Source organism: Myxocyprinus asiaticus, chromosome 34, assembly GCF_019703515.2.
Source record: "Myxocyprinus asiaticus isolate MX2 ecotype Aquarium Trade chromosome 34, UBuf_Myxa_2, whole genome shotgun sequence".
Lineage (NCBI taxonomy): Eukaryota > Metazoa > Chordata > Actinopteri > Cypriniformes > Catostomidae > Myxocyprinus > Myxocyprinus asiaticus.
The window spans coordinates 15,145,565-15,173,116 of NC_059377.1; positions in this window are offsets into that span (position 1 = coordinate 15,145,565).

Consider the following 27,552-nt stretch of genomic DNA (forward strand, 5'->3'; position numbering starts at 1 on the left):
GGCAGATGCTATTTGTACCCTGGTGCAAATAAAGGTAGATGCTATTAACACCTCAGTGCAAATAGTATCAGATACTATTTGCACCCCTAATTAAATACTAACTTACAGTATATTGGCATAATGGCAGAATGCTTATTGTGTTTATTTAGAGTCCCACAGACACACTACACCAACCCCTACTACTAAACCTAACATTAACCTTTCTTTACAAAAATTAACCATGGTTTTTCTACAGTAACCATGGTATTTTGTAGTAAAATCACAGTAACCACAAAATTAGACATGGTTACTACTGTATATTAACATCATATTTCTGTAATTACACTATTGTTAATTGCATCAAATCTATGGTTTCCACCAAAAAACATGGTTACTACAATATTACTATAGTAAAACTACCTTTATATTAATTTTTATGTAACATTATAAGAAGCATAAAAAAAAATAAAAAATAAAAAAAAATTAAGAGAGGAGACAGGAAACAGAAAGGGGAAAAGAGTGCAACAAACGCGGAATCGAACCCAGGTCGAAAAAGGCACTGTCTCACCTGTGTTACACCCTATGCAACTGAAGCGACACTCGCATTGCTGTTAGTCATACATTTCTATATTTCCAATAGACTATTGGGGTGCAAATAGCCGCGCTGTGTGGCAAGTGTTGTTTACACCTTCAATTTACACCTACAAATATTAATTATACTATAAGGTAAACTTAGAGTGATACATAAAGTAAAAGAATAATTGTGAGTTCCTTGAACTTCTTTGGCTTAAAAATCATTTTAAAGATTTTAAGTACTACTAACTCAAACGATCAATTACAGAACTGAGGTTGTGGGGAATATCCATAAGCCCATGCGCTGGAATCATTTATGCATGTTTGTATGGTCAAAAGGAACTTATTGGGGCATTTAATTAGTTGCTAAAAACTCATAGAGATTTTAGCTCTTTTAAGTATTATTGATGTTGTTTTACTGTAATTAGTTGTTTTGTGTAAAGTCACCATTAGATTGATAAGTGTTTCCTTTGGTGATTTTTCCTTGCATATGTGAATGTGTGCAGCTTAAGTGCATTTCTTTGAGGAATCGATTGATTAATGACTGACCTTAACCATTATTTTCTTTTCTTTTCTTTTGAGAAATAAAGTTATAAAAAAAAAAACATGCTATTAGTTGTTAATTAGTTGTCTTATTCATGAGACATTCCTTTTTAAGTAAATAAAATGTAATGAACTGATACAGTTGTGTATATCTAACAAAGGTTTTATAGTTATGCTGACATAAAATGACCATATGTTGTATTTACTTAAAAAGCATGATGCAAAAATGCTACATATATATTTTAGTAAAATATATAAGTAAATCCAACACATAATTTGTTTTAGTGTGCACACTTGTCTCTTCTCACCAACTCCTCTCTCCCTCTTCTCTTCCACCAGGCCCAGGTCACTGAAAGTTCACTCAGAATGCCAAAAGTTTACCCAAATGCCACATACAGTATAATGTACTCAATGTTTTTTTCCCTTTCATGTTTGGTACCTGTGGCAAGGAGGAGGGCGGGGACGTGATGATGCATGCCCGGCCCCTAATCAGGCTAATCAAGCCGACGAGAGGGATAAAGGTGGCTGGAGGCGGCAGTTTGGCAGAGAGAGAGAGCTACAGGCAGCTGCCCTGTATGTGTGTGGGTGTTGTATGTCTTTTGCTTTAAGTTAATCATTAAATTATTATTTATATTGTCAAGCCACCTCCTTTCCCTTTTACCCCTTTTAATGTTACAGTATCATTTTAAATGTCTCTTTAAATGTCAAACTTAGGAGAATTCTGTTCTCTTGTTGTGGGTTGTGCCCCTCTTAAGGCACAACCTTTGCCGCAGGCGAAATATATGTTGTGTCTGAATATCCATACCACCCTACAATATAATATGGCAAAAACAGTATGTAAATTGAGTAGTATGTCTGAATCCTCAGTATTCATAAAACATTAAGAAATACCCGGATGACCTACTATGTGCGCGAGAATCTGAAGTGTGGATCGACTGGACACTTTACAATCCCATAATCCCTCGAGAGCTGAGGAGACATCACGTTCTAAATGCTGGATTTAAAAGAACAGAGTTGAACCCATGTCAGACAGCTCTTTTCAACTGTAAGTTCTACCCACATCTATTATATCGCTTCAGAAGACATAGATTTAACCACTGGTGTCGTATGGATTAATTTTACACTGCCTTTATGTGCTTTTTGGAGCTTAAAAGTTCTGGCCATCATTCACTTGCATTGTATGGACTTACAGAGCTGAGATATGTTTCTGAAAATCTTCATTGTGTTCTGCTGAAGAAAGAAAGTCATAGACATCTGAGATGGCATGAGGGTGAGTAAATGATGAGAGAATTTTCATTTTAGGGTGAACTATCCCTTCAAGCGATCTTTTACAGCAGCGAAAGAAAAGACATACATGCAAAAGCCCTTTACCTACGTCACTGGATTCCGTCATTGGGCTAGTGGGTGGTTCTTATACCATGTCAAAAAATAATATAATATAAAATGTAAACAAAGCCATGGTAATACCATGGCACTTTTGTGTGATTTTTTTTCTTCTTTCTTTGTAAGTGGCACTGTAACCTTGTTTTTTCTTAACATCATCCGACATGGTGTGCAGTTGGCACAGCTTAAATCTCTCATATTTATTTTTCTGTATTGTACTATATCCTGAGTAAAATAAAAAGGATCGCTATAAAAGATATATTTTGTTGTCTGTAAAACAACATTAATCTACTAAACTCTCATTTCGTTTGAAGATAAATAGGGTATTCTACAAAAAAACGCCTTAGCTGCATCTAGAATCCTGCACTACAACTTTGCTTACCCAATGTTGTGCTGTTTTTTTAGACAGACAGGAATATTTAATAAATTACAACTATGGGCAAAGTATCAAAGAGCGCTTGCAAGAATTTAGAGAAAAAAGATCTGCATTTGGCAATCATCATTGTTGTTTCATCCCAAATCTCCATTATCCACATTTCATACCTCAACTTCATCCATCGTTCATCACACGTTCCCCATCACACTGTCCTATGTTCAACCCCAAACTCCCCTTCTGTCTCCTTTCCTCTCTCTTTCTTTCACTTCTGACATCCAAATCATGGCACAGGATCTGACAAAGAAAGAGCACCCACATCATTAAGTCTATCAAAAAGCAGAGAGCTGCTGGTGCTGCTCTCTCCGGTGGGTTGATTCTCTGTGCACAAGTTTCTCTCCCACAACTCACTCAACCAAAGGATTGAATTAAAATGGCAGGGGAAAAATATTCCCCATTCTGTGCTGGAGACTGCCTTGTTCTGGTGTGATGTGAAAACACAAATTGCACATGCTCACCCCCTTCTAGTGTAAATATCAGCCCTAATTAAAAGAAGAGGGGGAACATTAAAAAGTTATGTGGCAAGTGGGGAGTGGTGAGGAGATGTGGGACACTCAGACTAATGAAAGTGAATGAGGAATTTGGGAAAAAGTCTAGAATTTACAGCTTTGCAAAACTATATGTAGTCTTTTGGGGTTCATATCAAAGAGAGTATGACCTTTGATCCAGTTTGTTAGTTTTTTGGAAAGTCTCTTATACTGCAAAAGCAAGAGAAATATGATGTCGTCCATCTTGATTTGTCAGAAAGGAATTCTTTGAATCCGCACAAATGTCAGTCCAACTGCAGAAGAACTTAATACACACTGAAGTCCTCCCTGAGAGCTACATGAAACCACATATCAAATGTGAGACTTTGGGGTTGTTTACTGTGCAAGATGATACTAAGTAACCATCACAGTTAACCCTTCCTATACACACAGAAAGTTAGCCAGTACAACTTATTCTAAACAACATAGATTTTTCCATGTTTTATTGTTAATATTCACTTTTGTGATATTAAATTTACTGTGACAGCAAAAGTAAAAGAGCCAATGAATATAAGATTATCTCAGGATCTTTAGGACAAGGAAAGAAGTGACAAAAGTTCGGAACTTAAGGAACTTGACGGTTCCAGTTCCTCATAACGATTCCGGTTACTTAATTGTTCCCTTAACAATTTTTGTGCTTTTGATGAAGACATATTTGGAAATAAGAAATGCCATTCTTATTGCATTTACTGCCCTCAGCAGCCTGTTGCTAAATAACTGAGGTAATTTCATATCAGAACAAATCAGAAATAAATGAATGTAACATATTTAAGTCATTTATTTATTATTTTATAAAATTCCACTGATTACAACAAAACATGTGCCTTTAACTACACATTGTCATATGAACAACCAGTCAGTAAGTGCACTGCCTGAAGTATCACAAGCCTCAAGTAACACTTACAGTTTTATTTCACTTTCACATGTAAATACAGTATAAACCAAAAGCATCTTCTTTGCATTAAGTGCAAATAGTGTTAGATGTTATTTGCACCCAGTGCAAATAGTGGCAGATACTGTTTGCACTACTAATTAAATACTAACATACAGTATCACTGCAGTGTGTTTATTATGTTTATTTAGAGCCCCACAGACACCCTACACCAATCCCTAACCTTCCTTACAAAAATTAACCATGGTTTTACAACAGTAACCATAGTATCACAATGGTGTTTTGTGGTAAAATCATAGTATAGACTATTGGAGTACAAATAACCACATTGTGCTATTTACACCTAATGCAAATAGTCACTCTGCAGATGATTTCAATAGCCATTCCGACTGATATATAAGTGTTTTTGATTCACTAATAGGAGCCAGCTCATTGGTTCAAAACTCATAGTATACTGGCCAAGCTTTATGTTTCACGCTGTAGATTTTTTTTTTTTTTTGAAATGCTCATTGGGTCATTCTTTTGGAAATCGGACTTCATTGGTCGTGCTATGTTTTTGCAAGGTAGATTTTGTAGATTCAGAGCTGGCACTGAACTGTGCTGCAGGAAACACTGTCAAGAGTATTTTAGTATGATGTTCAGTCCACATCTGTGGAAAATTGCATGTTAAGAAACTATTAATGGAACTAAAAGTCATGAAAATTAAATGCTTGAGGTACGTTTAAAAATATGGAACCTGTTCCCATTTTCACAACTCTATCAACAGTGCTGAGTAAATTACTTCTATTGTAATCAGTACTTAAATTGCAGTCAGTAACTGTAAAAAAAGAAATGTAAAAAATTAAATTTTTTAAGTAAGCTTTTAGATTAGTTTTGGATTACTTTTGACCTAATTCTTGTTTATTTAATGTCAAATGCATTTAAGTAGGATAAGCTTGTATCATTTTGAAATAATGTTGCTTGAATGTAAAGTAAAAAAGTAAAAAACGTACTTAATGGATCAAATTATGAGATTTATTGAGTGTGATATGCTCACTATTTGTCTGTTTCTGAGTAAAATAAAAAAGCACTTAATTAATGTTCTTAATCTTGCAATTTTGGCATTACAAACACCAGTAATGTGTGGTAATAGATCAGACCAGTTGTATTTGTGAAAAAGTGATTTCATGGAGTACAAATCAATTCTTAAAACTAAACTAAATTTTACTGCACTAATATGGGATCAAAATCTCGCCGAAACTATTGCGGTCACGGATCCAAAAATAATACATGTATAATAAGCGCAAAAATAAATAAAAAGTGCAGATCAAAATAATTGGCACAGATCAAAAAATAACAAGCATGAATCAAAAATATATAAATACATTTAAAATATGTTGCAAAAAAACAGCAGAAAAATTCAAGCAAAGTCATCAGAATTGCAAACAAAATCAAGTTTTCCTTGGTTATATTAGTTTACTGTGCTCTCTGACAATTTTGCTCATATTTTCATTTTTATTTTTTTATTTTTTTTTTTTTGTATGGTTACGCTGTATTTTTCTTTGCATTTGTTTCCAAGTTCTGCGCTTGGTTTTCCAAAACTTGTGAGTAGAGATTCATGTAAATCGGGGGCATTTTGCGTCCCTGTTGGTCCACTAGTTCTTGATCGACAGCTCCTCCTCTAGCCAATCATTTGAAGAGGGGAGGTGACGTCACTCCAATGCGACTCCGACGGCTGCTGCTCAATGTTATATTCTTTGTGGTTGATAGATACGCTGCTTGTGTCTGTTTTGAGTATTTTCTGCCAGCTCTAGGAAACAATGTGTTGTCCGAGTTATCCATTATCATAGTCCGTTAAAACATGTATCAAGTCTGATGAATTTAGTTAGCAGAGTCTTAAGTTTAGGCATTATTTAAGACTTCCTTGTTTGTAGGTTATTGGCTGCATATCTAAATAAAAACAAAGGCTGGGTTGGTGTGGATGTTTGATGCATGTTTTTACTAGCTGTATCAATGTAGTCGTGAGTTCAGAACCCAACTTGATCTGCTTTTCCATGTTGCTGAATGTGCCGTAATGTACTGATCCTACGTTGGCATCGTTGGCACGGCTACTTGTAGTTTATTTTTCCACGATACTGCAGCGAAATCAGAAACAAGTGACCAAGCGTCCCCACTTCAATAAATAATACAATAAAGTTGGCTTGACTTGGACATTATTCATAAATAGTTGCAAATTTAGGGACCATCTCTAAAGATACAGGGAACATTGGAGCATACATATCCAAAACATTTACACACATTTCCATAACATAGAGTATACAACTTCTGTAACATTTGAAGCAAATGACTTACAATCATACAACCAACTCCAAAGTGTGCATGTAGGTGTCAGCAATAATGCACGCCTTTTAGATTTTTGATATGATTTAAAAAAAAAATGTATATTATCTAATTATATGTAAGCATTTCTGTATTCATTAGCATTGTAATAGGCCTTGGTGTCGGGATCTGGATTTTAATTCATGGAAAAGCGGATCAAGTTGGGTTCTGAACTCGTGACTACATTGGTACAGCTAGTAAAACCATGCATCAAACATCCACACCAACCCAGCCTTGATTTTTTAGATATGCAGACAATAACCTACAAACAAGGAAGTCTTAAATAATGCTTAAATTAAAGACTCTGCTAACTAACTTCATCTGACTCGATACATGTGTTAACGGACTATGACAGTGTTTCACAACCACTGTGTGCCGTGAAAGACTGTCAGGTGTGCCGTGGAAAATTATCAAATGCCACAAAATAAATAAATGTATGAAAAAAAAATTATAATTTCAGGGATCCAAACTCCTCACCTTCTGGAGAAATTCGCCATTTTGAAACCAAAATCGGTCACTTTTGTGATTGTGAAGAGCAATGAATAATGTGCAAAAGTGACTGATATTTATACGTGTTAAGAGTCTTTCACATGACTCGCAACAGCGCTGCAGAATACATTGAAGTCTATGAAGTGACGCCACTTTACACCGAAGTGTTTTGCACGTACGTATTCGCTTCACCAATAATGTCTTTGAGAGTACTAAGCAACAAGAAATATTTAAAAACTGTCAAAATTTGTGAAGAGACATTGAATGTCTCATAATTTCTTTTAATTAAATATTACCTTATCGTTTACGAATATCAGAGACCCCAGTTATTGAACTAATTTAAATTCACCAAGAAACGTTTAGACCTAAACATAAATGAGTCCTTTTATTACTTTCTACTATCAAAGCAACTGCAAGCTTTTTTACTCTCTTCCAAATACGTTTTCAATGTTTATTGTGCACACCTCCCACTTTTTACATGGCAAACTATTGCCCCTCTGTGACACTTTCTGTAACTCTTGTCATGTGGAGGGCAATGCGGCGCTTGACGCTGGCGTTGAACGGAGCGTTGACGCCTCGACTCAACTCATGTGAAATGCGCTTTACAATGACGAAAGAACATTACTGAAACTCAAAATTGTTATTATTTGTCTATTATTGTGGTCTTTTCTGATAAAAGCCATGCTCAGCAGTTTAAATAGGCTACTGTAGGAAAATGATACTGTAGATCTGCTTTGTGTTTATAATTCTTATATTGAAGTCAGAAGATTTGTAGCCATGCAAGTTTTAATAAAGGAGAAGGATGTTATTGAAACTCACTATTATTAGACTATTATTGTTGTCTTTTTGGATGAAAAATAATGCTCAGACTGAAGGAAAACTGTAGAACTGCTTTGTTCTTTTAATGCTTAAACACTATAAAGTCTCTTGGTAGATTTCGGTCATGAATGACTCAGAATGATTCAGTGACTCACTCATAGATCATAAGATGCTCATTTGTCGCCACCTAGTGACATTTCCAGAAGGGATCACTGAATAAATCAACTAATTCAACAAATTTGTGAAACAGAAGCAAGCCTCACCAAAATACTCTTTATTTTGCAGCTAATTCTGCACAGTTGTAAACTTGAATAAACTTGAATCACTAAAATAGCTGGAATTGGTGCTTTTAGCTTATTCTTTTAAAAAAATATCCCCAGAAAAAATGTCCATGGACCAGTGATTGTCTTACCTTTTTCACCCCTCATGAGTTTGCATCCCTGGAGTTTGTTTGGGCATTGCAAGAACAAATCTACAAATTAGAAAAGAAGCACATTTTTTGTTTTTTCATTACCCATTTAGCGCTCTTGCCACCTGTGACCTCACACAGCATAGCCTACCTATGTGACTTTTTTTGGTTGTTTGTTTTTTTGCATAGGCGAATTTCAAACATTACAAGTAAACATGCTACTAAGATGGACAGAAAACATGGACAAGTTCTTGAAAAGGAAAAATATTGACGATGGTTAGCCTATGTGGGAAAGTGGTGTGCCGTTGAATTTTTTAGTCATAAAAAGTGTGCCTCCCCTCTTCAAATGATTGGCTAGAGGAGGAGCTGTCGATCAAGAACTAGTGGACCAATAGGGACTCAAAACACCCCCTGATTTACATGAATCTCTACTCACAAGTTTTGGAAAACCAAGCGCAGAACTTGGAAACAAAAGCAAAGAAAAATACAGCGTAACCATACAAAAAAATGAAAATATGAGCAAAATTGTCAGAGAGCACAAAAAACTAATATAACCAAGGACAATATGATTTTGTTTGCAATTCTGATGACTTTGCTTTAATTTTTCTGTTGTTTTTTTTGCAGCATATTTTAAATGTGTTTATATATTTTTGATTCATGCCATTTATTTTTTGATTCACGCTAATTATTTTGATTCACGCTTATTATTTTTTATTATTTATCACTACATCTTAAGTGTAATTATGGCTGGTGGCAGTTATCAGTTTTTTATGTGCGTGGAATTGCACATGAATATTTATCTATAGAAAATCAGCTGTAGGCTGCTTTTGTATGACAAATTTTAAATATTTAAAAAGAAGAATTAGAGTGATCAATTAATCATGAACAATTTACTGTCTTTGCCTGATTAATCATGTGATCATTTAATTCATAAAAAGAAACTGCAATCTCATTACAAGTATTTTAAAATGTAATTTAATCTAATTACAAGTACTCTATTTTTGTAATATGATTATGTACAACAGATTACATATAATCAATTACTACCCAGCACTGCCTATCAATAAAAACTTTCTCTCACCAATGGCTTCAAAGTCAGTTTCAAAGACATCAGTGCACATTATTCCAAAGAAAAAAAGTTTGTCTTTTGTTTTGTTTGTCGTAATCTTTCATCAAAACTTAACTTCCACTGCCGCTAAAATTACTGTAATGCTATAGATTTACAAAAGTGTTACTACTGGGTATCAGCAGTGTTTTGGTCTGATATTAGTACTCTATAATTTACTACAAACTTGTGTTTCAGCTTCATTCTGGCATGGAACACCTACTTTATGATGCCATCAAGACCCATCCTGGATTTTCTTTATGTTGAATATATAATATCCACCAGATATGTAAAATTACATAAGTAAAATAAGATGTGAAACTCATTTCATATTGATTTAAACACAATTGGCTTTTTGATATCAATGTTATCAAAAACACAGGCCAGAGTGCATCCATCACAACACCAGAGCTCCTGAACTAAGCTTGACTAAGATCAGACATCTAAAACGTTTTCATGTGTCACCTAAAGAGTGTGTAATTTTTCAGTGGTAATATACGTTCTCCTTTTTCCGTTTAATATGCAAAATTCACCATTTTATTGCATTTTTTTGCATTTCTCTCTCTCTCTCTTTCTCTCTCTCTCTCTCTCAATCTCTCTATCTCTCTCTCCTTTACCCTGTGACCCTCTGTGGTTTATTCTACCCTGAGCAGTAGCAAAGGGCAAGCACAGAGGAGAGGCACTCATTAAACATTCATAGCCTGCCTGCATATATCCGTCACATATTAATGTGTGCAAAACACATAATGCCTGCATGCAAGGGGATTGTTGGCTCTGTCCCCACAGGTGGGACTTACTGACAGAAATCAGTGCAGTTGCTTGTCCATATGTTACACAGGGTGCACAGTAGAGAACAAATGGTAAGAAAAAAGAAAGAGAGAGAGTTTCAGAAAAGAATGGATCTGAGTAAGCATATTCCTGCAGTGGAGGTTTAGTTTTCACACACATGCAGAAAATGGTCTGGCCCGAGGCCAAACCCAGGAAAACCAGACCCACTGAGAAACACTCACTCTGTCCTTTCTACCTGTGGTCTGATGCTCTCTAAGAAATGTGATTTGGGTAGATTCACAACTCACACCTACATTGCTTTTTAAAGGGATAGTCCACCCCAAAAAATGAAAATCTCTCGTCATTTACTCACCCTCATGCCATTCTAGATGTCTATGACTTTATTTCTTCTGCTGAACAGAAACAAAGATTTAAAAAGAATATCTCAGCTCTGCAGGTCCATTCAATGCATGTGAATGGTGGCCAGAACTTTGAAGGTCCAAAAAGCTTATAAAGGCAGAATAAATATAATCCATATGATTTGAGTGGTTTAATCCATGTCTTCAGAAGATATATGGTAGGTGTGGGTGAGAAACGGATCAACATTTAAGTTGTTTTTTACAATAAATTCTCCTCCCTGCCAAGTGGGTGGCAATATGCACAAAGAATGTGAATCGCCAAACACAAAAGAAGAAGAATGTGAAAGTGAAAGTGGAGATTGATAGTAAAAAAGGACTTAAATATTGATTTTTCTCACCCACAGGACTGGATTGAGACTACAACCTCAAAGGGTGAATATAGTATATTTCATCATCCTCTCCGGTTCGGAAAACTCCACCTACAAATTGTATGGCTATTCAGAAATGAAAACAGTCTAAAATGACCAAAATGCCCATCTTTAAACTGGATTAACAGAAATATCATGATAAGCCATGCTTGTCACAGTTGACCACATGATTTCCTCTCTGAGGATGTGCTGTATCATAACTGATCACAGAGTCCTAAAGGGGTGACATGAGTGATGGCCAAAGAAAATGTCAGGTCTTCTCGCATTCAGCTTTCCCTCACTGGCCAGCTGAACGGTAACCAGATCACGGGCTATTAGTGTCACAAACACTAACCCATCCCAGTGGAGGACAGGGAGCTCAAAGGGTGATATTATAAGAGTGAGAGTGAGTCATGCGGCATGGATTATTTGAATGAGGCTTTATTTAATGTGAGTCAGTATCTTTACTGGAGCTATAACAGTGGGGATGTCTGAATATGTAAAAGATGAGAGAAAGACGTGTGTGAGTATGTGTGAGTTAATATGGCCCCTGGGGATGATGAAGCAGCTCAGAAGTGTATTGCGCTTATGTGTGATGATGGGCTCACTCGATTGCATAATTGAGTGAGATCTCGTCCTCTTCACTTTCTGTAGTAACTTGATATCTAAAACCGTGACTTCTGCTCTCAGACGCCACACACAATGAAAACCTGAGTGGTGATGACTGGCAATAAGGCACACAGTGTTCACAAGTCCTCTCTTTTAATATTCAAGGAATAGTTGGGCCAAAATTCGGACATTTCTTTCATTTACCTAGCATGTCGTTCCTTCCACGGAACACAAAAGGAACAATTTATTAAAATGTCCAAGCTACCCGTTTACATACAACCAAAGCAAAAAGTCAGAGCCAACAAAGGTCCATAACAAAGTTTTTTTCTCTCTCTCTAATTAAAGAAGTACCCTGCTGAGAAGACCAACTTAGACCAGAATTAATTTCCATACTGCTCTAGGCTGCTTTTGCTAACAAGTACTGATTGAGTCAGCCTGATCTAATGAATATTACGTGATTGTTGCGACATTTAATCATCATGATGGCGGATGGCTACCTCGGCGTGGAGCTCCTCAGTTATTTTGTTGTTTTTGTTTGTTTGTCCTGTGTTTAGTAATCTTTTTCCAGTCAGTTTTAACAGAGATGAACTGCTGAACATTCGACAGCATATACCAGACAATCTTTTCCCGGTTTTCGAATATTCAGACATTTTGCTAGACATTTTAGTTGGAGGCGCAGCTCTGCTGTTCAAGAGATGCAGGCGAGGGAGACGAGCCAGTGCTCTGGTCAAACTCCGTCGGCACAGATTTCGAACAGTGCTGCCGAGTATTCACTTAGCGAATCTCCACTGTCTTCCTAACAAAACGGAACTACATCTCTTCACCTGCACAAACAAGGACTTTTCAACCTCTGCTGCCTTGTGCTTCACAGAAACCTGGCTGAGTGAAGCCATTCCAGACAGCGCGTTACATCTGCCAAGCTTCCAGCTGTTCAGAGCGGATCGCATCGCGGAGTTAACGGGGAAAACGAGAGGCAGTGGAACATGCTTTTACATCAATGAAAGTTGGTGTACAGATGTAACAACGTTAAAGAGGATGTGCTGTCCTAATTTGGAAGCGTCTTTATTAACTGTAAGCCTTTCTACTCGCCACGGGAGTTTTCCTTGTTTATTCTGGTGAGTGCGTATATCGCGCCAAACGCGTGTTTGAATGCGGCGCTGCAACAGCTGGCTGATCAAATCACAGACACGGAACAACAATACCCGGACTCAGTTATTATTATTCTTGGGGATTTTAACAAAGCAAATCTCACACGTGAACTGCCCAAATACAAACAGCACATCACATGCCTCACCAGAGACAGGAACATACTGGATCATTGTTACACAACAATAAAGGATGCATATCTCTTTGTCCCTAGAGCAGCTTTGGGACTCTCTGATCACTGTCTGGTTCATCTTCTTCCAACCTACAGGCAGAAATTAAAATCAACCAAGCCAGTAGTAAGGACTGTAAAGAGATGGACCAATGAAGCTGAGCGGGAACTACAAGCCTGCTTCGATTGCACGAATTGGAGTGTTTTTGAGGCTGCAGCCACAGACCTGGATGAGCTCACAGATACTGTTACATCATATATCAGTTTCTGTGAGGATATGTGAAGTTCCTGCTAGGACTTATTTAAAGTTCAACAATGACAAACCATCGTTTACAGCAGAGCTCAGGCAGCTTCGTCAGGCCAAAGAGGATGCTTACAGGGGTGGGGATAAAGTCTTGTACAATCAGGCCAGGAACACACTTAACAGGGAAATCAGAGTGGCTAAAAGAAGATACTCTGAGAAGCTGAAATCTTGCATCAGTGTGGAGTGGCATGAAACAACTCACAAATTACAGGACTCCTACCCCCAACACTGTAGGGAACCAACAACTGGCTGATGACCTGAATGTGTTCTACTGCAGATTTGAAAGGCCCAGTCTCACACCCCACACCCACTCTGATCTTCACTTCACACAAACACCAACACCTCCTGCAACCCCCCTCCTCCCCTTTCCTGCTACTCAACCTGCACTTAAGATCTGTGAAGATGATGTGAGCTGCATCTTTCGGAAACAAAAGACGAGGAAGTCTTCAGGCCCAGATGGCGTCTCACCAGTGTGTCTTCGATCCTGTGCTAACCAGCTGGCCCCCATCTTCACACAGATCTTCAATAGATCACTGGAGCACCATTCTAAACAGCACTGTGGCAGCAGTGGAGTCATTCGGGTTCCTGGGCACTACCATCTCACAGGACCTGAAGTGGGAGACCCACATTGACTCCATTGTGAAAAAGGCCCAGAAGAGGTTGTACTTCCTTCACCAGCTGAGGAAATTCAACCTGCCACAGGCGCAGCTGATATAGTTTTACTCAGCAGTCATTGAGTCTGTCCTCTACACTTCAATAACTGTCTGGTTTGGTTCAGCTACGAAATCAGACATCAGAAGACTACAAAGGACATTTCGGACTGCTGAGAGGATTATTGGTTGCCCAATCATACCAACTTACCACTAGGTGGTGACAGTGCGAAGAAACGTGATGAAAATGTTGTTGTGAGAATCACACCGGCACCTACTGAAATTAACTGGGCCTCACACAAGACACAAAAGTATGTGGTGATTTTTGATCACACTTCATTTAAGGTGTATGTGTTTGTGATTATTAATATCAAAGTTGTGGCTGTTGTAAGGATGCTTTATAATATCCTGATGCAGAGGAGATTTCAGTTTGGTGCTTCTTGTTTCAGGGTTATGATTGGCTGCTGACATCGGAGGGGGCCCACACAATGTGGCTCATTCTCCCCATGGCCGTATCCACCACTGAGGTCACCGAGGCTCGGACCTCGTTATTTTTTCCCGAGGTGTATATTAAAAGTAATAAAATAATTGCCTAATAATAACTCTGGTGCCGCAAAGATACCCGACCTTCTCAGGTGACTGCTTGCTTGAGTTGACCAATGAAATCGGCTGGGGGCCGGGCTTTGCGCTCCACTGTGCTGGACTATGTCAACATACCAGGCAGGGCAGGCACCTTAATCCGCCCAAGCGTTATGTGGTAACTAGAGAAACGGCCTGATAATGATATGCTTTTCTTTAACATCAGTTTGTGTAGGGTTGAAATGCATGTTAAAATTATGAGGTACCACTATATATTTTTATTTTCATTGCAAGATTATCCTAGCAGAGGCCAGTAACATTTGCAAGTAAATATCAATTTACCCTGTGTTTACTTTCTTTACTGACACAGATGAAAATGAAAAGACTGCATCAATTAAAGCTCAGCTTTGGGAAGGGAAGCAACAGGGGACAAGATGAGACTGAGAGAAAAAGAAAAAGAGAAGATGATGGAGATGAGAGAGGAAGAGCAGCATTACCCACTGTGCCCAGAATATGATTAGCATTACGTTACTGTGCTGTTTAACACAAGCAAAAACTGACCTCATCTCATTCAAACAATGTAGGCCTAATTACCACAGAGATATATGTTCTTTGGTAATTACAGTGAAGCCTATAGGTTCAATTTAATTTCATAAGTATAGTGTCACAATACAGTATAGTACTATTGTATAGATATCATTTTGTATAAAACACATTTTTCCTAAGTTTATGTACTGCTTGAGACACATTTTTATAATTCAAATCCAAAAAGATAATTTATGCTACTGCACACTGACATGGTTTTAAAGCTATTATTATCCAACATCTTAAAATGCACATATGTCGATCAGGGAAATCAATATTTTTCGCCCCCCAACCCTGCTAGCAACTTAGTTTTTGGACCTCTGTATTTTTTAACCCTGCATATGGCCATGATTCTCCCTTCTGTGTGCGGAACATTTGCATATTTTAAAGTACATAGTTCCTTATCTGTCACTCACTCAACGTTGTGTCGATGTAGTGACACTAGGGGTCACTCTTGGGAGCCCGAGACACCTCTGGTCTTTGATAAAAGGCCAATGAAAATTGGCGAGTGGTATTTGCATGCCACTCCCCCGGACATACGGGTATAAAAGGAGCTGGTATGCAACCACTCATTCAGATTTTCTCTTCAGAGCCGAATGGTCATGCTCACTGAGCTGAATTCTACTGTTCATTCATCTCTGCTGGATCTGACGGTGCATTTCAGCGGCTTCTCCCTCCTCTGCACTGGTGCACTGCAGAGAACGCCCCTGGGCGCTTCGGCAGAAAACAAAGAGAGTATATTTTCTGATAGAGCCTTTTCCTCTAAAAGAGTATATTTCTCTAAAAGAGTGGCACACACGGAATGTCTTTTTAAAGACACGTCTTTTTAAAGATGCCTTTCTGATTGTGTGTTATTCCTGGTTGCGGTCATTATCTCTCAACTTCGGATGATCATGATGGTCTCACGGCGAGTCTGGCTTCTTGTTCGGAGCCCGCAAAGATGATGAGCTCTCGAGCACAGCATCGGAGAGCGGGCTTGTCCATTCAGATGCAGAAGCCTCAGCTGGGCTCCCCCCCTCGGGGACGATTGCCCAGTCACAAGCTGATGTGATCAAATGACGGACATGCTTTCCCGTGCGGCCGCGAGCGTCGGGTTAGAGCGGAACCCTCCACTCTCCCCTGAACCCTCGCGGCTTGATGATTGGTTCCTGGGCTCGCGGCACCGCTCAAAGCAGCCACACCCTGCTCCAGTGCCTTTCTTCCCTGAAGTGCACAAGTAGCTGACGAAATCGTGGGAGGCACCTTTTACTGCCCGGCCCCGATTCCGCAGTTCCCCCGCTCTCACTACCCTCGATGGTGGGTGGACAGGGGCTATACGGCGATTCCCCCGGTGGATAAGGCGCTCGCGGACGCCCTAAGCTCCTGTCCAAGCCCTGTAGGCTCACGTCGTCCCTGACGGCTAAAGCCTACAGCGCTGCTGGACAAGCCGCCTCTGCCCTGCACGACATGGCTCTCCTGCAGGTCCACCAAGCCAAGGCGTTGAAAGAACTGCACAAGGGTATTTCAGCCCCAGATTTGATGCAAGAACTGCGCTCGGTGACTGACCTCGCTCTCCGAGCAACGAAGGTCATGGCACGGTCTCTCGGGCGGACGATGGCCACATTAGTGGTCCAGGAGCGCCACCTTTGTCTCAACCTGGTCAAGATGGGTAAGGCCGACAAGACACGGTTTCTTGCTGCCCCCATTTCCCGGGCTGGCCTATTCGGCGACACCGTCGAGGACTTTGCCCAGCAGTTCTCGGCAGTGAAGTAGCAGACAGAGGCTATTCGGCACATCCTGCCCCGGTGCGGCTCAAGATCCCACACCCCGTCTGCTCGTTGCCAAGGGCATCCCTCTGCGGTGACTGCACCGGCTCCGCCGCAGCCCGCCCCTTCGGCCTGGTCCCGGCATGGAGCCTACTGTAGGAAGCAGATGCCACCCATCTCACAGTCGGCGCCTAAGAACCCACGGAGGTTGTCAAAGCGCCCCTGAGACGGGCGACCCAAGGACGAAGGAACCCACTCACCTGGAGCTGGTAAGAACACCACTCCATCCCCCGGTGGAGGGCCGGGTGGAAAATCTTTTGTTGCCTTTTTGTTTGATTTCACTGCATGCCCAAGTGGCTGCAGTACCCAACAGTTCAGCAAAAGAGAAGTTTCCTTCCTCCCTGGGTCACATACCTGGTGTGCACGGTCGTCATCACGACAACCGTTCACGGGTTATTCCTTGCAGGATTGGTGCTCCAGCGGTGGTCTTTCCGCCCCTGAGCACCCAGCTGTGGCACACAGCCACCCCCAATGTGGCAGTCTTCATGGGTTACGAGGACAGGCCTCTTTCTCCCCTGTCCCAGGCTGCTCCGGGGGTGGTCACAAGGAGCCAGGTAAGTGCTTCGATGTCCCTAGACTCAGCACGGACACGACATGGTGTGGTACCTCGAGCTCCGCCTTGCCGTGAGGCCCCACCTGCCGGTACGTCCAACGACGTTGTCCCCTTGGTCCCCCTTGCGCGGAACTTGGATGCGTGACTTGCGCTTTCCAATCCATCGCGATGGCTGATCCGGACCGTCCGACCCGGCTACGCAATTCAGTTCACCATGCATCCGCCTAGGTTCAGCGGTATTCACTTCACCTTTGTCAAGGACGAAAACACTGCTACCTTGCGCGTGGAGATCGCTACCCTCCTATGGAAGGGCGCAATAAAACCTGTCTCTCCAGCCAAGATGAAGAAGGGGTTTTACAGCCCCTACTTCATCGTACCAAAAAAAGGTGGTGGGTTGCAGCCAATCTTGGACCTGCGAGTACTGAACCGGGCCTTACACAGACTCACGTTCAAGATGCTGATGCAAAAACGCATTCTGGCGAGCGTCCGGCATAAAGATTGGTTTGCGGCGGTAGACCTGAAGGACATGTACTTCCACGTCTCTATCCTTCCTCGACACAGACCCTTCCTGTGGTTTGCATTCAAGGGTCAGGCGTATCAGTACGAAGTCCTCCCTTTCGGCCTGTCCCTGTCTCCTCGCGGCTTCACGAAGGTCGCAGAGGCTGCCCTTGCCCCATTAAGGGAGGTGGGCATTCGCATTCTCAACTATCTCGACGACTGGCTAATCCTAGCTCATTCTCGAGACATGTTATGCGCACACAGGGACTTGGTGCTCTCACACCTCAGCCGACTAGGGCTTCGGGTCAACTGGGAAAAGAGCAAGCTCCTCCCGGTTCAGAGCATCTCTATTCTCGGTTTGGAGCTGGACTCCACTTACGAACGAGTGCGCCCAGTCGGTGCTGGCCTGTTTGAAGACGTTCAAACAGAAAACAGCAGTTCCACTGAAACTTTTTCAGAGGCTCCTGGGGCATAGGGACACGGAGGTGGTAGACATGATCACTCAGGCTAGGGCCCCCTCTATGAGATGACTGTATGCCTTTAAGTGGCGTCTGTTTGCTAAGTGGTGTTCTTCCCGATGGGAAGACCCCCAGAGATGTGCAGTCGGATCAGTACTTTCCTTCCTGCAGGAGAGGTTGGAAGGGAGGCTGTCCCCTTCCACCTTGAAGATGTATGTTGCCACCATAGCAGCACACCACGATGCAGTCAAAGGTAAGTCCTTAGGGAAGCACGACCTGATCATCAGGTTCCTAAGAGGCACCGGGAGGCTGAATCCCTCCAGACTGCGCCTCGTTCCCTCATGGGACCTCTCTGTAGTTCTTCAGGGTCTACAGAGAGCCCCCTTTGAGCCTTTGCAGTCAGCCGAGCTTAAGGCACTCTCCTTGAAGACTGCCCTCCTGACTGCGCTCACTTCCATCAAGAGGGTAGGAGACCTGCAAGCATTCTCTGTCAGTGAAACGTGCCTGGAGTTCGGTCCGGGTTACTCTCATGTGATCCTGAGACCCTAACTGGGCTATGTACCCAAGGTTCCCGCGACCCCTTTTAGGGACCGGGTAGTGAACCTGCAAGCACTGCCCCAGGAGGAGGCAGACCCAGCCCTGTCGTTGCTGTGTCTGGTGTGCGCTTTACGCATCTATTTGGATCGTACACAGAGCTTTAGGATTTATGAGCAGCTCTTTGTCTGTTTTGGTGCACAGCGGAAAGGAAGCGCTGTCCCCAAGCAGAGGATCGCCCACTGGCTCATGGCATATCACACCCAGGACATGCCGCCCCCGGTAGGGCTACGAGCCCATTCTACCAGGGGTGTAGCGGCTTCCTGGGCCTTGGCCAGGGGTGCCTCTCTAACAGACATTTGCAGAGCAGCAGGTTGGGCAACACCCAACACCTTTGCAAGGTTCTACAACCTCCGGGTGGAACCGGTTTCATCCCAGGTAGTGGCACGCAATACAAGCGGATAAGCCCGGGATAGCCGGCCGGGTGTATCGCTTGCACATAGCGCCTTCCACCTCCTTTTGAGCTGAAGACGTGCACCATTAATTCCCAGTAGTGTTCACAAGTTTTGTTCCCTGGTTGACTTCCTCCAAGCCCTGTGGCAGTTGAGTTTTCGGAGAGACTCGCTGCCGGCCTAGTACACATGCTAACTAAGAGTCCTGTTCTGGGGTAGGTGCTCCGCATGTGGCGGTTCCCTGTAAGGCTAACACCATGCGATGTATATCTTCCGCTAATTCGTTTCCCTGTTGGCAAACTGCGTCTTCCTTGGGCAGTGCCCCTCTGCCCCAGTCTCCATGTTTGTAGTAACTCCTCCCCTGTTGGGTAGGATCTACCTTGAAGACTCTCCACATGGTCGTAAAGACCATGTGACATATTTTGCCACTTAAATATCCCCCCCTCTCTTTGGGCGAGGTGTGGTCTCCGCGGTGTCTTCCCCTTGGGAGGGACACCCCCCGACTAGACCTGGTGGCCCAGTCGGATAATCCCCCTTCTTTATTAGGGAGTGGAAAAAGAGAAGGGGAAAAGAGGCCATGACTGGGTTAGCCTGTCTCTATCTTTTGGGTAGTCGACTTGTCCCCGAAGGGCCGTTCGACACTCATAACTATGTTGGGGGAGGTTACGTGTCGACCTGGTGTGCTGGCTATGAGGCACACAGTGGTCTGCCCACCACACACCACCAGTTCACGTAACACAGTTCAGCCAGTTGTGGTGTTTCATATAGTGACCCCTAGTGTCACTACATCGACACAACGTCGAGTGAGTGACAGATAGGGAACGTCATGGTTACTTGTGTAACCTCCGTTCCCTGATGGAGGGAACGAGACATTGTGTCCCTCCTGCCACAACGCTGAACTACCCGCTGAAATGGCCGGACCTTATCGGCTCCTCAGCATAAAACCTGAATGAGTGGTTGCATACCAGCTCCTTTTATACCCGTATGTCCGGGGGAGTGGCATGCAAATACCACTCGCCAATTTTCATTGGCCTTTTATCAAAGACCAGAGGTGTCTCGGGCTCCCAAGAGTGACCCCTAGTGTCACTACATTGACACAACGTCTCGTTCCCTCCATCAAGGAGCGGAGGTTACACAAGTAACCATGACATTAGAACAATGTCTTTAAAGTCTCGTCTATTTAGACGTTACTTGGAGTGGGCATGTCGTGTATTGGGTGTTCCTTGCAAGGTTCAGAGGTGAAATGTCCACTGTGTGGCACTAAAAGCGAGTTAAACTTCTTCCAAATATTGATTTTTAAGGTTTTAAACTTTAAACCTTAAAACTAAACCTGAACGACAGTGTCATAAAAAGCAAATGTGAGATTGAAAAACGCAATTGTTGAAGCAACCAAGTAATTTTGTGGTGCTTCTATGACACCTTTGACTAACACATCACAAGTGCAATGCTCTTTCCGTTGAGCTTGAAGGAAGCTTGAAATGTAGTTAGTTATTTAATGCAAATAGTAAAAGATTTTTGGTGTCATAAGATAGCTTTGTGTGAGGAACAGGGTGCAAAGTGTTTGTGTTTGTTGCTGTTTTACTTGTGTGAAAGTGAATTGCATTGTTGTAGCACCTCTAATTTTTATTTCACCAGGAAACTGCTGCGGTATGTACAACGAGCCACGTAAGTCATTTTTTCAGATATATAGGTATAGTAACATGATTTTATGAGACCAGGTTGGGTTTAGTGCTGGTCTAGCTGGTGGACCAGTACAGCCATTCTGTAACAAATTAAATTTAAAGAAACAGTTCACCCAAAAATTTAAATTCTGTCACACACCCTTATGTTGTCCCAAACCAGCATGACTTTATTTCTTATGTGGAACATACAGTAAAAGGATAAATTATAATTAATTTACTAGTCTGTCTTTCAATACAATGGCAGTTGATATTGACTCACTTTAAAGCTAAAATAGGATCCAAAAGTATACTGTGCATCATATTACAAGTCTTATAAAAGCATCCTATAGGTTTTGGTGAGAAACAACATGGAAATTAAATAATTGTTCACGTTAGTTGCAGCGCTAAATACAGCGCAACTCTTACAAAAAATCTAAAGTTCTAGCAAACTAGCCACAAACTTGCCACTCATTATTTTCACATGCAAATGAGCTTGTGATTCACCGCAAATCTTTGCAAGAAGTTTGAAGCCATTCACCAATAGTGGTGAACCTGCTGCAAACTTTGGCAACAATGGACAATTTGCCGCAAGTTTGCCACAAATGTGCCTTGAACTGTCGATTTTTGTAAGGGAAGTTTTCATGTGAACATGCGAGCCTATGTAAATGAGCTTGAGACATGAATCAATGGCATTAGTCAAACCTGGCATGACGCATCTTGATATGTACATGTGTGAATGAGATTTGAGAGCTTTGGCAGAGTGCAAGAAGATCAGTGAATAGCAACTTACTGTAAACTACAGTCTGGTTCCTCACACAAGGCTATTATTGCCCTGCAAAGGCAAAATGCAGTAACTAGTTTATTATTTTCACATGCAAATGAGCTTGTGATTCACCGCAAATGTTTGCCAGAGGTTTGCAGCTCTTCGCCAGTAGTATTGAATCTGCAACAAACCTTTGGCAACAATGGACGACTTACCACAAGTTTGCCGCAAAGTTCATTTGCATGTGAAAATGATTAGTGGCGAATTTGCAGCAAGTTTGCGGCAAATCAATATCAAATCAAATTACTTTTATTGTCACACAACCATATACACAAGTGCAATTGTGTGTGAAATTCTTGGGTGCAGTTCTGATCAACATAGCAGTCGTGACAGTGATAAGACATATACCAATTTACAATAAACATCAGATTTACACAACACAATTTAAAATCTAATATACGCATAATTACACATAACACTATATACAAATAATAACATGCAATGTACATTATACAATACACACAATATAGAATACACATTATACAATAAAAATAGTATATATAGTATATATAAAATGTACAGTAGGTTGTATTGTACTGTATTGCCATTCAGGCTGTCGGTTGATAGTAAGATGACAGTGTGTTGTTAAGAGAGAATATAATTTATGACAGTCTGGTGTGAGATATAAGAGTAATAAAGTGCAGTGCTGATGTATTTTGATCGTGAGAGATCAAGAGTTCAAAAGTCTGATTGCTTGGGGGAAGAAGCTGTCATGTAGTCAGCTGGTGCAGGTCCTGATGCTGCGATACTGCCTGCCTGATGGTAGCAGTGAGAGCAGCCCATGGCTCGGCTGGCTGGAGTCTCTGATGTTCCTCCGAGCTTTTTTCACACACCACCTGGTATAGATGTCCTGGAGGGAGGGAAGCTCACCTACGATGATGTGTCTGGCAGTTCGCACCACCCTTTGCAGGGCTTTGCGGTTGTGGGCGGTGCTATTGCCGTACCAGGCGAAGATGCAGCCAGTCAGGATGCTCTCTACGGTGCAGGTGTAGAACCGTGTGAGGATGTGGCGGTTCATTCCAAACTTCCTCAGCCATCTCAGGAAGAAGAGGCGCTGATGAGCCTTCTTCATGACGGCCTCAGTGTGGACGGACCATGTGAGTTCCTCAGTGATGTGGACACCCAGGAACTTGAAGCTGCTGACTCTCTCCACTGGTGCTCCATTGATGGTGATGGGGCTGTGTTCTCTATCTCTTCTCCTGAAGTCCACTACAAGCTCCTTTGTCTTACTGACATTGAGGGAGAGATTGTGCTCCTGACACCAGTGTGTCAGAGTGTGCACCTCCTCTCTGTAGGCTGTTTCATCATTGTCAGTGATCAGACCTACCACTGTCGTATCATCAGCAAACTTAATGATGGCATTGGAGCTGTGTGTTGCCACACAGTCATGTGTGTACAGGGAATACAGGAGTGGGCTGAGAACACAGCCCTGTGGGACTCCAGTGTTGAGGGTCAGTGATGAGGAGATGTTGCTGCCCATTCTAACCACCTGGCGTCTGCTTGACAGGAAGTCCAGGATCCAGCTGCACAGTGAGCTGTTTAAGCCAAGAGCCCGGAGTTTCTCATCAAGCTTGGAGGGCACTATGGCATTGAATGCTGAGCTATAGTCTACAAACAGCATTTTTCCAGGTGGGAGAGAGCAGTGTGTATTGTAGATGCAATGGCATCATCAGTGGAGCGGTTGTTGCGGTAAGCAAACTGCAATGGTCCAGTGATGGAGGCAGCACAGAGCAGACGTAATCTCTGATTAGTCTCTCAAAGCATTTGCTGATGATGGGGGTCAGAGCAACAGGACGCCAGACATTTAAACAACTGATTTTGGATTGCTTTGGAACAGGCACAATGGTGGACATTTTAAAGCATGTGGGGACTACAGACAAAGAGAGGGAAAGCTTGAAAATGTCCGTAAAAACACCAGCCAGTTGGTTCACACACGCTCTGATGATGCGGCCCGGAATGCCATCTGGACCCGTGGCTTTGCAGATATTCACCCGTCGGAAGGATCGGGTTACATCCGCTACAGAGACGGAGAGTGAACTAACCTCTGTAGCTTTGGCCGCGAGAGCTCTCTCCGCGAGGGCGGTGTTATTTCCCTCGAAACGAGCATAAAAAGTATTTAGCTCATCCGGGAGAGAGGCAGCGATGTTCACGGCGGAGTTTTTATTCCCTTTAAAGTCCGTGATGATGTTATTTTCCTGCCACATGCTTCTAGAGTTGGTGGTGTTGAACTGTCCTTAAATTTTGTTCCTGTACTGACGTTTTGCTGTTCTAATAGTTTTTTGGAGGGCATAACTGGCTTGTTTATGTTCCTCCGCGTTCCCGGAATTAAAAGCGGAGGTCCGTGCATCAAGTGCCGCACGAACATCGCTATTAATCCAAAGTTTCTGGTTCGGATAGATACGAATTGTTTTGCTCGGAACAACGTCCTCTACGCACTTTCTGATGAAACATGTTATGCTATCAGCGTAAAGCTCGATGTCGTCATCAGAGGCGGACCAGAACATCTCCCAGTCCCGTATGATCAAAACAGTCTTGTAGCATAGAGTCTGATTGGTCCGACCAGCACTGGATCGTTCTGAGGGTGGGTGCTTCCTGTTTCAGTTTCTGCCTGTAAGCGGGCAGAAGCAGAATGGAAGAGTGGTCCAATTTGCCAAATGGTGGGCGGGGGAGGGATTTGTAGCCATCCCGGAAGGGAGAGTAGCAATGGTCCAAAACCCAGTCCCCTCTTGTGTTAAAACTAATGTGCTGGTGGTATTTTGGTGCGACTGATTTGAGATTGGCTTTGTTAAAGTCCCCGGTCACAATGAACGCGGCCTCGGGGTGCGCGGTTTCCTGCCTGCTTATAATCCCGTACAGTTCCTTAAGTGCCCGGTCTGTGTCGGCTTGTGGCGGGATGTACACAGCTGTGATAATGACCGCTGTGAATTCCCTCGGTAGCCAGAATGGTCATCACAGAAGCATGAGAAATTCCAGATCAGGAGAGCAGAAAGACTTGATAGAATGTACGTTCCTCTGATCACACCATGATTTGTTGTTCATAAAACATACACCACCACCTCTGCTTTTACCTTAGAGGTCTTTTGCTCTGTCTGCTTGGTGCACGGAGAACCCCGCGGGTTCAATGGCTGAGTCTGGAATCTCCGCAGACATCCAAGTTTCCGTAAGGCAGATAATGCAGCAGTCCCTCATCTCTCGTTGGAAAGAGATCCGCGCTCTCAGCTCGCAGAGCTTGTTGTCCAGAGACTGAACATTTGCCAGTAGAATACTGGGTAGCGGGGGTCGGTTTCCACGGCCGGGCAGCCCAGACAAAGGGCTCCACTGGTGTGTTTGTAAACAGCGGGTCGGCATTGAGGAATTTGAAGTCCGGTCTACGGTGTGTAATTACAGAACCAATGTCCAAAAGTGTTTGTCTATCGTAGACAATAAAGCAGACAACATTCAAGACAAAAAACATAAGAATTGTAACAAAACAAACAAAACACTACAATGTTGTGTTGGAGCTCGCAACGCAGCAGCCATACTCGGTGCCATCTTGAGTCCAAAAAAAAAAAAAACTTTGATCAACTTTAAAAGTTTGACTTTAGCATCAAATTTGTTATGAACTCTATTTTTGTAAGGGCCACATTTAACTGGACAATCAGAAAAATCTTTGAAGCAGTTTTTGTGTTGCCATTATTGTGTTTAGGATTTGTAGGTCAGTATAGCATTACTTCAAGAAAAACAGGCTGAATAGGATACACAGTTTAACATTAAACCACAATCACGTGACTTTGCAAAGTACTCAAACAAACACCTGCACTCACAATACATTCACAAGTGAGGTGATCTTATAATCAGTCAGCGCTGTGGTGAAGGGACCAGTCTCGAGCTGTCGACTGACATGGTCTGCCTTCAGGGAGGGTGTGAAGCGAAACTGGTATGACATAGTGATTGATGCTCCCAATCTGTCTTCATTACACATAGTTCCACATGACTGTCACTCTGTGGTGGTCTCGCTCCCAATAGCTCTGGATGCTGTGATGTGGACAGGGCGATGAGAAGATAGAGAGGAAGGGAGAGAGAGAAACTTTTTAGATGGTTAAAAGGAACAATTCACCCAAAAATGAGAATTCTGTCATCATTTACTCAACCTCATGTTATTCCAAACCCTCATGGCTTCCATGGAACACAAAAAGAGACATTTTTAAAGATGTGTCCCAAATGACGCACTATACACTATGCACTCAGCCATGTCTGAATTTTCCAAGTGTAGTATCATCCCAAATTGAACATTTAACTTTTTTTTTTGTCTTTTTTTTTTTGTGTTTAACAGCTGACATAAGTGTAGTTTCAAATGCATGTGATGTGTTGCCACTAGCTTTAGCGCATTAGCCAACCTCAGTTCAACATTTATATTTAAAATAATGTAGATATTCACACAGTATAGGGTGAAGGTAAAGCATTCAACTTATATTTGTAAGGTTCTGTCTTGACTGAAGTTTCACTAGTTGCCATATTCACTATTGTTTACAATTGTTTTGTCAGACCAGCAATGCAGCCAGTTAACTCCGCCCCTTCCAGTGCACTACTTACAATATAATATGACGTAGAATATTGCAGAAGTCTGCAATTTGGGACACTCATTATGTCCTGGCTACTCGTTTTCGCATAATGAAAGTAAATAGAGACTGCGTCTGTCAAGCTTAAAAATTACACGAAAGCACCATAGTATCATAAAAGTTGTTAATACGAATTGTGTGCTATATTCCAAGCCTTCAGACACATTTGTGTGAGGAACAAACATCATTTACATCAAGATTACCATATTGATTTGAGAGCTACAGTGGAGGGAAATGTTTTCAGTGAATAATGACTTACATTTTAGTTTACTTCCCACACAAAAGTACTATATGGCTTCAGAAGTCTTGGAATATAGCACATGAGTCATATTGCCCAAAAAAATCATTTTTGGCATTTTGGAGCTTGACAGACCCAATCTCCATTCACTTTCATTGTATGGGAAAGAGTGGATAATACCAGCTGGAATATTCTTCTAAAAATTGACAAATTGTTTTCTATGGGAAGTCATATGGGTTTGTCATGACATGAAGGTGAGTAAATGATGACAGAACTTTCATTTTGGGGGGAACTATTTATTTAATGTGACATGAATCTGAAAAGGATGGCTACGAGAAAATGCTGTAATTTAGAAGCCAGTCTTATCACTGCTAAAAACCCATGTTAGACATCTGTTTACAATGTTTCTAACATTATGAAAATATCCATAGTAGTTGCTGACAGAAAGCTGGTGTATGACTAGAAAAACAGCAGCACTTCTGAAGGTTGGCCCGACAACACAATCTGAGCCGCACCGCCAGAGACTTCATCTCTGTGTCCCCCTGAAGTGAGAATTAGTCATACTGTCTACCTCTCTCGAATGTTACAGTCTTATTTTCAGAGGAAAGAAAGCCTCTACCTCATGCCTTGCCTCTGTTGGAGAAGAATCAATGAGTAAACAAAACAACAACAGAAACTTGAAAAGGTCGACACTCGCATGAAAATAAAGACCTTGTCCCTCATTCCAAATGCTCAGATTTTCCATCATGCATTACAAAAAACATATAACAAAAGGTTAGCTTATGTGCTCACACCTTTCCTTGAAACAGAGACAAAGGTCAGAATCGAGTTCCCCACATGTGTGCA